The sequence below is a fragment of the Lepus europaeus genome, chromosome 7, assembly GCF_033115175.1.
Source record: "Lepus europaeus isolate LE1 chromosome 7, mLepTim1.pri, whole genome shotgun sequence".
Classification (NCBI taxonomy): domain Eukaryota; kingdom Metazoa; phylum Chordata; class Mammalia; order Lagomorpha; family Leporidae; genus Lepus; species Lepus europaeus.
The window spans coordinates 40,665,098-40,675,291 of NC_084833.1; the positions used below are offsets into that span (position 1 = coordinate 40,665,098).

The 10,194-nt window shown below is 39.3% G+C and overlaps 1 pseudogene; it reads left to right on the top strand.

Annotated features, from left to right (window-relative positions):
* The first annotated feature begins 9,305 nt into the window (after window positions 1-9,305).
* On the top strand, window positions 9,306-10,193 carry LOC133764390 (spermidine synthase-like; annotated as a pseudogene).
* Window position 10,194: the final 1 nt, after the last annotated feature.

A 10,194-nucleotide genomic window follows, 5' to 3' on the forward strand; every position in this document is an offset into this window, starting at 1 on the left:
GTGCAAAGCTAGTGTAGAGGTGAGACAAGGGACTGCTTCCGAAGCCATACTGGGCATTGTTGAGTCAAAAACAGCATAATCTAGTGAACACAGGAGGCAAATAATTTTTTAACTGCCAATTACTAACATCGTGACCTTTGTTTCAAGAGGAAAGATTCAAAAATATTATTTAAATTAGACGATAGTCCTCAGGAGGTTAATGAAAGGGGATATTTGTCAAATTTCAAAATTTAGATTAATTACTTATATTGAACATTCAACTTAAAATTTGTTAATCATTTTTGTCACTGTATTTGCATACTCTCATAATAAATGAGGTGTTGAATCAGGAATTTTGGAGAGAACAAACATTGAGGCTCAATCAGTTCTTTAATTAATTTTAGGCAATGTAATCTTAGGCAACTCACAAGGAGCCTTATCTCAAACATCTTTGTGCTATTAAATTATTACATGAAACATAATTTAATGAAGCACAATAGCAAATGCAGACATATGCAGAAGTTTTATGACAAATATAAATTATCTTGTCATAAAACAAAAATTAGAGAATTTATAGTGACTTTCCCAAAATAGTAGCTAATAAATTGGATAAGCAAATATTACAAGTTTAACCCTCTTTAGACATTAGTACTGTATTGTTCCCATGGAGACAAATTTTACCGTAGTGGAAAATTTACAGATACTTCCAAAGGGACTAAAAGCTTCAGTAGAAGATTTGCTTCAGTAAGCAAGAAAAAGTTGGGCTTGCTGAACAATTCAGAATATATAATAATACAATTCCTTCCCCACAGTGTGTAAGTTGGTTCAATATTTGTATCGAGTTACATAGCACAGCATTTAATAAATCACAAACTATTGAGAGGCATCTCTCAATTACAAATTCAGCTATTTCAGAATGTATTTTGCTGAAAAGTCCATTCGCTCACAACGTTTGTTGTCAGTCTATTAATAAGCTCTATGTATGCCAATTTGAGACTGATTTTATTTCCTGCTGATAACATTTTAAAAATAAAGGAAAAAAATAAATATGTTTGCCTGTTGCTTCTAAAGCTAAATTAAAATGTTTGCTCCTTACTCATTTTGCCTAATGACTACATGGGCTAACTTTATGCTTTTAAATCATTAGTGAGGCTTTATCTTTCGGTTAAAGCAAGAAAATCTATTTCAATTGGGCTAGTACAATACTCAAAGAACATGACTCTGTTTGGATTCTATTGCATACACTTGCTCTCCGTTTAGAGTGTTTGTATTCTACTTTTAACACCGAAAAAGGGAGTCATGGAGGACATCAGACTCTGGGTACAAGCAAACTGACTATCTGAAATTTGTTTTGAAAATCCATTTTTGTGTATTTGTGATGATTGCAGGAAAACTCTTAGGATTTCAACACCTGATATGTTGGGAAATTTATCTGAAAATTAACTACTGAAAAAATAAAATTTTCATGTGCACAGATGTCACAGCAATGTTATTTGCAAGAATGTAAATTAAAAGAAATCTAACCTATCAATAAAATGGTAAAAATGACATTTAACAAAGTCACAGAAGGGGAATATTTTGAATCCAAGAAGAAAAATATTACATGGGCTGGCGCCGCGGCTCAATAGGCTAATCCTCTGCCTTGTGGCGCTGGCACACTGGGTTCTAGTCCCAGTGGGGGTTGCCCCTCTTCCAGGCCAGCTCTCTGCTGGTGCCCGGGAGTGCAGTGGAGGATGGCCCAAGTGCTTGGGCTCTGCACCCCATGGGAGACCAGGAGAAGCACCTGGCTCCTGCCATCGGATCAGCGTGGTGTGCCGGTCGCAGCGCCCCAGCTGCGGCAGCCATTGGAGGGTGAACCAACGGCAAAAAGGAAGACCTTTCTCTCTGTCTCTCTCTCACTGTCCACTCTGCCTGTCAAAAAAAAAAAGAAAAAAAAGAAAGAAAAATATTACAGATAATTTATGAATAAAATTAAAGCAATTAGAAAAAAAGTTTAAAATAAGAGACAACATCTATAGGAGGGAAACATAAGCTACAGAGATATAAAGAAGATTTTATAGATACAAAGAGGTATCCTGTTTCATGGAGTGGGAAGCTTAAGTAGTAAATATATTCCTTATATCAAACTCTAAATTCATAATACTGATTGAATAAATACTGCCATGTAGGTAGGAATTTTGAAATGTGAAAAAATGACTCTTCTGCTAGGATATAAATAGACAAAATACTCAGGGTTTCTTTGAGAAAGAATAATATTGAGCAATAACTAGTTTTAATAGAAAATGGAAGTGCATTATGAAACTATGCTAACTCAGATTGGTATTGGTTAGTTACAGACTGCTATACCAAACTAGCTTATTCAATCTATTTTTTAAAGATTTATATATTTATTTGAAAAGGCAGAATTACAGAGAGGCAGAGGCAGAAAGAGAGAGAGAAGGGAGAAAGAGAAAGAGAGAGAGAGTGGGAAGATAGAGAGAGAGAGAAAGAGAGAGAGAGAAAGTGTTCCATCCACTGGTTCACTCTTCAAATGGCCAAAATGGCTGGAGCTGTGCTGATCAGAGGAGGAGCCTCCTCTGGGTCTCCTACGTGGGTAAAGTGGCCCAAGGACTTGGGTCATCTTCCACTGCTCTCCCAGGCCATAGCAGAGAGCTGGATTGGAATTGGAGCAGCTGAGACTGGAACCGGCACCCATATGGGATGCCAGCACTGCAGGTGGTGGCATTACTCACTATGCTACAGTGCCAAGCCCCTCATTCTTATCATAAAGGCAAAAATTAGGTATTCCATCAAGCTTTCTAGTAGCAATTGCTTATTACTTTTGAAAGAAGCATAAAGCTAACTATTAACTTATAAGAAAACTTAACACTTTTAATGAAATAAAATAAAATCCAAAACTGTCAAAAATATTTCTTGAAAAAATGTTAACAAGATTTTCTATAATTTTATTTACAAACTCTAGAAAATGAAACAGGTTAGCAAATTCATTATCGTAATTATGAGAAATGTGGTCCAAAAGAAATGTGTATATATGTGTTTTCTAAATTAGCCAAGTTTAAAGAGCCCCATGGCATCAAATTGGTAGTGGTCTACACTTAGCTACAAGTATGGGCACTTGGTATGATAAGACAAACTCAAATATCACATCCTAGGATCTACTGGTCTTAAGTTTGTATTCTGAAATGATTGATTTTATACATTCAGCTATAAAATGAGAATGGCAACGACATGGAGCTAACTTGCAGAGTCTCTCAACATTTTTGAGACCATAATAATCCTTATATAAGAAAAGATGACAGAAAATTAGTATAAAAATAAAAGAGCTACTAGATAAAGACAATTTGGTATATATACACAACTGAATGCTACTCAGCCATGAAAAAGAGGAAATCCTCTTGGCAGAGCTGCCAGGGCTCTTCACAAGTTGACCTCTGCTGAAGCCCAGGCTTACCACATTGAAAGCCACTGCAGTGGTCTGGCATGTCGGGTCTCCTTGAGGGCAGATCACTGTACAGAACAGCCATTAATAGGCCTGCCACCCATTGCTTCTGATGCCTAGCTTTCTTTTCCTCCTGGTTTGTGTTAAAGCAGACCAGAGGATGCAAGTCAAGGGAGTGCCCAAGTCCCATCTCTAATCTTCGGTGGCCTGAACTACAAGTCTATAGTCACAGGCATGTTCTGTAGTAGTTTTTCTAAGGTAGACAATGCCCATGAGGAAAATTATATTCTCACTTTAAAACTTTCTTTCCCTTTGGTCTGAAAGGGAGGTTTTTTTTCTACAACTGTTTACTTTGCTGATGGCGAAGTAAATCTAGCTAGGAGATTATAATTTAAGCTCTTATTTTGGCTATGCTATTACAGAAAAATGTTAGCCATCTCTTTTATAAGGTCTAAAGATTAAATTGTGTGTCCTACAGATTCCTTCATAATAGAATTAGTTTCCTACCTTGAAGAGAATAGAGAAATGAAAGAACAAGTTGGGCTTAGAATAGAGAAATGAGGGAGCAAGTCCTAGATCGCTTGCTGACAATAGCAATATCACATGAAAACTTAGCAAACAGTCTCAACCATTAGATAACAACTTAAGAAAACATTTACCAGAAGGTCCAATGCCTTCTATAAATTTTAAGAATCATGTATTTGGAAACACCTCTTAAATATCTAACATGGTGTAGTTTGTTTAACCAGTAAACTTAAGCACAACCATCTAAAATGTTTTTAGTTTCTTTCTACCAACAAGTTTAAAACATATGATACAGTGATTCAGGTCACACGAATTAAAATGTATCTTTGATTAATTTTAGCAGCTTAAATTTATGGACAATCTTATCCATAAGCCAATTAAAATAAAACTCTTAATAAAATTTTCCTATATGGACATACAATATGTACACACATATAACATAACATAATAGACCAATATAGCAATTTTAATAATAGCTTTTAAAGTCTTTAGACTCTTTGTAAATTACCAATTGATTTGAATTGCTTTTTGTTTTTAGTAACCTCAGTTAACCATACTTTCTCTCAGTTGGTACTATTAATACACTATTGGCTTCATCTGCTTACAGAGCCATCCCAAAGTACTGAATACAATAGAAGTGGCTGCAAAAAGTCCATAGGAACCTATAGGAGGACAACTAAACACAGAACCAACAACACTTTAGTTTTATGAGCAACAAATCATATAAAACTGTGGATGACAAAAGACTTTAAGCTGCCATGTTTAAAATTATAAACTCGTCAACTAACAAGAGGCACTTGCTTACTTCACAGTATTTTTGAAAGCACCTGTAGGATTTTACAAGTATTTAACCCTTTAGGCCTCTGGGGCTTTCTCATTAAGATAATCATGTCTAGTAACACAATTAGGGTAACATTTTAAATAAGGTAACACAAATTTTAGCCTGAACTATTTTCATTTCTATTGGCATGGTATATCTTTTTCCAGCCTTTCACTTTCAGTCTGTATGCATCTTTGTTGGAAAGATGTGTTTCTTGTAAACAGCAAATAGATGGGTTTTGTTCCTTAACCCAATCAGCCAATCTGTGTCTTTTAACTGGACAGTTCAGGCCATTACCATTCAATGTGACTATTGATAAGTAGTAACTTTGCCCTGCCATTTGCCAAAGATATTTTCTAATATATACTTTGAGCTTCCTGTGATCTTTTACTGTGAGGTTTCCTTCCTTTACCTTCTTTCATATAGATGACCGTGATTCTGTGTGTAACACATTTTTAAGCATCTTTTGCAGGGCTGGACGAGTGGCAACAAATTCTTTCAATTTCTGTTTGCCATGAAAGGTCTTTATTTCACCTTCATTCACAAATGAGAGCTTTGCAGGATATAATATCCTGGGCTGGCAGTTTTTCTCTCTTAGTACCTGGGCTATGTCTCGCCATTCCCTTCTAGCTTGTAGGGTTTCTGATGAGAAGTCAGCTGTGAGTCTAATTGGAGATCCTCCGAGAGTAATCTGACATTTCTCTCTTGCATATTTTAGAATCTTTTCTTTATAGTTGGATCACAGGAAATGGACCTGCCCTGGAGTCGAAGGATGCCCAGGTCAGAGCCACAGATCTTATTGGCTCTAAGCTGAAAAGCCCTTCACTCAGCCCAGCTTCCAAAGTGACCACCACAGCTGATGGGAAAAGCCAAGTAGGGTCAGCAACATTGCAGGCAGAACTGTAAATTTCTTCTTAGAGATGCCACCTGCCTTTACCTGGCCAGCTCTCCTCCCAGGCCAGCCAAGTAATGAAAGTCAACAGAGTGCCTTTCCCTAGGAGGTTCACACCTCCCTTAGGATGTACCCCATGTGAAGAGATAGATAGGTCTGGGCCTCTTAACTTACAAGGCCTAAAGCCCACCAGATTATTATCAAGCCCCTTCTATCAGGTTCTATTTGCCTCTCAATCAGAAAACTTAATTGTAGCTTAGCACCTTTCTTAGCTCCTCTAATAATGACTCTGTCCTTTGTTCTAGACCCTGTCTAGCACACTTGGGCCTCATTTCTTTGTAATCACAACCTCTACCACCAATGGCTCTACTCCCAACCTGTGTGTACTGATGGTCCTCTTCCCCACTTAGTGCTGTATAATTGTTCAAAATTTCTCTACAGACAAACCCCTCTACCTACAAAAGATGACTGACTTTTCTCCCAGTCTTGGCTGGAATCATCTTTCTGGTCTGCTGTGTGTTCCCCAATAAACCCATTCCCTTAAAAAAAAAAAAAAAAAAAAAAAAGAGGGAGTTGCCTTTCTCTGAAGGGAGGAGAGAACTTCCACTTTGACTATGACCTTGTCTAAATATGATCCGAGTCGGCGAACTCGGAAGGCTTCCATAGCCTTGGCAACCCATGACGGGAGCCTAGGGTGGTTAGTGGCACCATAAACTAGAGTGTCAATTTGTTGGGTCAACAACAGGAGTCACTGTGCACTTGATCCTCATGTGGGATCTCTGTCCTTAATGTGCTATACATTGTGATTTAATGCTATAGCTAGTACTCAAACAGTATGTTTCACTTTGTGTTTCTGTGTGGGTGCAAACTGTTGAAATCTTTACTTAATATATACTAAATTGATCTTCTGTATATAAAGAGAATTGAAAATGAATCTTGATGTGAATAGAAGGCGAGAGGGAGCGGGAAAGGGGAGGGTTGTGGGTGGGAGGGAAGTTATGGGAGGGGGAAAGTCATTGTAATCCATAAACTGTATTTTGGAAATTTATATTCATTAAATAAAAGTTAAAAAAAAAAAGAGGAAATCCTATCCTCTGCAACAAAAGAGTCCAACTGAAAACCATTACATTTAGTGAAATGAGGCAGTCCCCACATAACAAATATCATATATTTTCTCTGATATGTAGTAGTTAATATAGAATACAAAAATGTATACTAATGAAAATGCACGTCTTGAGATTTGATTGTTGTCTTTAGCCCTTGCTTATACTCCTGTAGCATGTAGTCTTTCTAAATTATTAGTTCTTGAATATTATGGTTACTAGTGCATTAAGCTTGTGGTTATTGAGTGTACTGAAATTATGTTTTTACAAAAAATAAAAAAAAGAAAAAAGGAAGAGGAATGAGGGAGAGAAGGAAATAGGGTTATCTTCCTAGAACTGTACCTATGAAATATATGAAATTTGTTCTCTTTATACTTTTTTTAAAAAACTGGAAATGTGATGCCTAAAATAAAAATATTATAACTTTAAAAAGAAACACTTAAGGATAACAGCAGTGAACAAAATTTTCCATAGACAAAGAGATGTAAGTACCACAGCTGCAACATGACCTCAGTGGTTTTTAATTACCAAAATGAAAATATGAGACTCCATCAGGCAGTTTTTCTAAGGAACATTAACTAGACACATTTTACTTTTTCATTTTAAATAAATAGAATTGTTGGGGCTGGCATCCCATATGGGCACTGGTTCAAGACTCGGCAGCTCCACTTCCGATCCAGCTCTCTGCTATGGCCTGGGAAAGCAGTAGAAGATGGCCCAACTACACCCGTGTGGGAGACCTAGAAGCTCCTGACTCCTGGCTTCAGATTGGTGAAGCTCCGGCTGTTGTTGTCAATTGGGGAGTGAACCATCAGATGGAAGACTCTCTCTCTCTCTCTGCCTCTCTTCTCTGTGTAACTTTGACTTTCAAATAAATAAATAAATCTTTAAAAAAATAAATAGAATTGTTACTAATATAAGGTTATTCATTGGAAACATTTTATAATGAAATATGTTTTGATTTTTAAAAAGATTTTACAATATAGCTAAATAAATTACAATTTATTGCTGTCTCTGATTAGCATCCATGTTTAATGTGAAATGTTTGTGACCAAAGACCATTACAGATCTAATCAATAGAGGTGATGAATGCTCTTCTTACTTCAGGAAAAAATTTTCAAGATTTTTACCTAAGCCAAAAAATCAACATTTTTTAACTTCTAGAAAGAGACCAGGTGTCTTTTTTGGCATAACACTAACAAAACACACTTTTTCAAATATCAAACATGAATATTATAACAAAATCTAGGACATACGACTACTGGGAGTTATAATAAGGCATCTGCCTAAAATAAAACACAAACCAACACACACTTAAGGACCTGAAAGTGGCCATTCTCAAAGCCCAATGCATAGAGATGGAGACAAAATAGAAAAAAAGTTTCATTGATAGGGTTCTGTGATTAAAACAATTGTAGCATTAATTATAATCTCCAAAGATTAGTCCAAAGATTAGCTCATTTAAAAACAAATCATTAGTACCAATGAGACAAACATTTAACAAGTCCAGAAATTATTTACTTATTTATTTGTTTATTTATTCCAAGGAATAGGACTGTACTTCCAAGGAACTAAGCTCAAGAACAATAAATAATTAATTTGAAAGAAGGAAATAATTGATTCATGGTGGGGAACAAACTAATTTTGTTTCTGGATAAACCCAGGTGCACATTCCTTTTGCTAACTTCTTCATTTTACTAGTAAGAAAGCTAAAGTCAAAACGAACGTTTTTCCAAGATCTCAAAAGTGTCAGAGCTGGACCTTGAACTTAGATCTTCTGATCTCCCTTTCTAGTTGCACTTTTCTGCCTGCTGGTAGCAGGTTAATGAGATTCTATTTCACAAGATGCTTAAACCCAGGCTAAAGAAAATAACAGTTTAATGGAAATTGTAGAGATTCACCTGCAAGTTTAGTTATATTTTTTTGAAAATTTTTTTAAGAAAATATTTATCTATTTGAAAGAGCCACAGAGAGTCAGAGGCAAAGGGCAGAGGGTGGGAGACAGGGATATCTTTCATCTGCCGGTTCACTCCTCAAATGGCCGCAATGGCCAGGGCTGAACCGAGCTGAGCCAGGCTGAAGCTGGTTACCAGGAGCTCCCTCTGCTCTCCCAAGTGAGTACAGAGGCACAATCACACCGGCCTTCCTCCACTGCCTTCCCAGGCCACCAGCAGGGCTCTGGCTTGGAAGTGGAACAGTTAAAACTCAAACCATTGCCCATACAGGATGTTGGCACTGCAGGCAACAGTTTAACCTGCTGTGCCACAGTTCTGGCCCCGCATTTTAAAATTTTGATTGGAAAACAAGATAATACACATAAAAATCCAGGAAAATCTAGTGCCCATTCAAGTTGCATAATGTACTTTAATTTGTTTTTCTCCTTCTATTCGTAAGCCTTTTGTACATTTCATTTCTCATGAAGAGAGCTGAGTTTCACAGTCAAGCTATGTAGTAATAATAAAGAGTATGGGTGGCGCTGGCGGCGGGGCGGAGCTGGTCCTGTTGTGCTTCAGGCCCGCACCCCGAGCCCCACACCGCCCACTAGCCATGGAGCCCAGCTCCGATGGCCTCGCAGCTCCGGCCCTGCTGCAGTCCTCCAGGGCTGGTTCCGCGAGACGTGCAGCCTGTGGCCCGGCCAGGCCCTGTCGCTGCAGGTGGAGCAGGTGCTCCTCCACCAGCGCTGGCGGTACCAGGATATCCTCGTCTTCCGCAGTAAGACCTACGGCAACGTGCTGGTGTTGGACGGCGTCATCCAGTGCACGGAGCGCGACGAGTTCGCGTGCCAGGAGATGATCGCCCCTGTGCAGCCACCCCAGCCCGCGGAAGGTGCTGATCATCGGCGGTGGGGACGTCGGGGTCCTGCACGAGGTGGTCAAGCACCCGTCCGTGGAGTCCGTGGTCCAGTGCGAGACTGACGAGGATGTCATGCAAGGCTCTAGGAAATTCCTGCCAGGGATGGCCGTTGGCTACTCCAGCTCAAAGCTGACGCTACACGTGGGCGACGGGTTCGAGTTCATGAAGCAGAACCAGGATGCCTTTGATGTCATCATCACCGACTCCTCAGACCCCATGCGCCCCGCCGAGAGCCTCTTCAAGGAATCCTATTACCAGCTCCCGAGGACGGCTGCCAGGGCGAGTGCCAGTGGCTGCACTTGGACCTCATCAAGGAGATGCGGCAGTTCTGCAAGGCGCTTTTCCCCGTGGTGGGCTACACCTACTGCACCATCCCCACCTACCCTGGCGGCCAGATCGGCTTCATGCTGTGCAGCAAGAACCGGAGCACCATCATCCGGGAGCCTGTGCAGCAGCTGACACAGAAGCAGGTGGAGCAGATGGGGCTCAAGCACTACAACTCAGACGTGCACCGCGCGGCCTTTGTGTTGCCGGAGTTCGCTCGCAAGGCCCTGAATGATGTCGGCTGATCCCACGTGCCGCT